We start from the raw sequence: 2,444 nt of genomic DNA on the forward strand, positions 1-2,444 counted from the left end.
CTTATTATTTCAGTTATTTTGCCTTTAATGTAAATAAACATATGCAAACAATATACTTGCTCTTGTGAATTTATTTTGATGTTAATTACATTGTGCAAGCTGTCTCTTTAATACCGCGTGGTTTATATACATGTTGCTGCTGATTGGGCTGACATTTTTGACACGCCCACCAAGCAAGAGAAAAGTATCTCAAACCCCACTTGCACACTGTTGCACACCGTTTCCAGGAAACATGTCGTTCAACCCGGAAACCGTAGCAAAACGTTGCGCACCGTTTTTTTTTATTTTTTATTGAATGCTTGAAAAAAACAATAACAATTGTCATCATTGTCAAATCATAACAATACAACAACAGTCCAGGGTCATTCAGTCTTTCAGTCCAGAGGAAGTGCCAAGTTCTTTAGCAAAGCCATTGTTCTTATTGCTTTTAAGTTCGTAGAGAACTCAATAGATTCAAAATACATTTTCATTTCAAGTTTGAATCTTTAAAAAAGAGGTTTGCGTTTAGAAAATTTACATTTATGAATATGATATTTAGCTAACAGGAAAATAAGGTTTATGAAATAAGTATCACCTTTTTTTTTTACATTCATGAAAACCAAAAATTACATTTCTATAATAAACTCAAAATTAGGATTAACATAACATTTGATAAAATCAAGAATGTCACCAAAATGTTGTAGTGTAAGAGCAATACCAGAATAAATGTAAAGAGGTTTCAGGGTTTTCTAAACAGAAAGAACAGTTAATATCATTCTTAAGTCTTTTAAGAGAGCACTTATCCGGGTAAACTCTATGAATTAACTTAAAAGCAATTTCTCTCATTTTGTTAGTGATTAAATATTTGTGAGGTAATGACCAAACTTTCTTCCAGAGAATATCAGTTACAAAACCATTCCAATAAGAGATTACATAAGGCACAGCAATAGACTCCATCTGAAACAAAACTCTGATTTTCTTATTGTTTTTTGACTTGGCTTTTTGAAAGGCACTGTTTTCCAACAAATGTTTTACAAAGATCCATTGAGTGCCAGGAGATTGGAAAAGAAAGACCTCTAAAAAGCATGAGAACTCCTTGTGGCACTGCATCAGCAACAATTGCAAACTCTTTTGGACTAACAGGAATTCCATGCTTAACTAAAAACTCAGAGTAATTACAGATTGAACCATTTTGATTGAGAAGTTGAGACACACCATTTTTAAACCAATTTTCAAAAAAAAGAGATTTGTGTTTATACAGTAGATTCTTATTATTCCAGATTAGATACGAGTGAGGTGTAAAATTGTGTTTAAAAATTAGGGACCAAGCTAATAGCATTTGCCTATGGAAAAGAGATAATTTGACAGGAATTTTCATGATGTTATAGTTACAGATTAATAAGAAACTTAAACCACCTAGTTTGGAAAAAACAACATCAGGGATCAGATTCCATGTAGATGAGGGCTTATTGATACAGTTTTTATCCAATTTATTTTAAAGGTGTTGTTTAAAGTGGTGAAATCAAGAAAGTTTAAACCCCCTTTCTCAACTGTGTTCATAAGTACAGATTTTCTAATAAAATGAGTTTTATTCTTCCAAACAAAGTTGAGAAGCATTGTATAATTTTTTTTTAAGAATGGCAATGTCAACATTTAAAGAGAGAGCAGCAAATGTTAACCTTGACAAACCTTGCGCACTGGTTTGAGCTTGAACGTGCCCCTGATGACGGCACGGTTTGCTCTTCGACTGACCAATCAGCAGAAAGGGGCGTTTAATTCCCGCCCACGTGTGGAAATTGAATATTCAAGCTGTTTATTCATTTTCTACCCAGTGTTGCCAACTTAGTAATTTTGTTGCTAAATTTAGCAACTTTTCAGACTACCCTAGCAACTTTTTCTTCCAAAAGCACCTAGTTTTTTTCAATGTAGTGACACAATTTTGCGTCGTGATTACGTAATGACGTCATTACGCAATGACATCACAACGTCTTTTAGCAACAAATCGAACTTCCTTTAGCAACTTCCCCTGAAAATTAGTTGGCAACACTGTTTCTACCCCTGAATGAAAAACGAAAAATTAAGATGAATTGTTTTTCCGTTTCTTGGAAAAAAAACGAAAAAGGAGCTGTTTTCTCGTTTTTCTACTTTCAATATTAAATCAAAAAACGAGTGAATGCTCGATTCCTGATTTTGGTTTTCTAATTTCAAAAGGAAAATCCGTTGGCCGCCAAGTAAACTGCACGGACCTTCTTTATACAAGAAAGCACTGTCCTCTCATTACAGAAGATGGAGATTAATTGTTATTATAATGTACGGCAGTGTGCTTTTAATCATAAGAGAAAACATTTATGGAAGTGTGATAGAAATTTGCAAAACAGAACCTATGGAAGATTTAGAGTAAACCGCTAAGAAAAAGATCAAGGATAGTATCCCAAACTAACAGCTGTGATGTTACGCTTGGCATG

This window comes from Sinocyclocheilus rhinocerous, unplaced genomic scaffold, assembly GCF_001515625.1.
Source record: "Sinocyclocheilus rhinocerous isolate Xijiao unplaced genomic scaffold, SAMN03320098_v1.1 scaffold495, whole genome shotgun sequence".
NCBI classification, from domain to species: Eukaryota; Metazoa; Chordata; class Actinopteri; order Cypriniformes; family Cyprinidae; genus Sinocyclocheilus; species Sinocyclocheilus rhinocerous.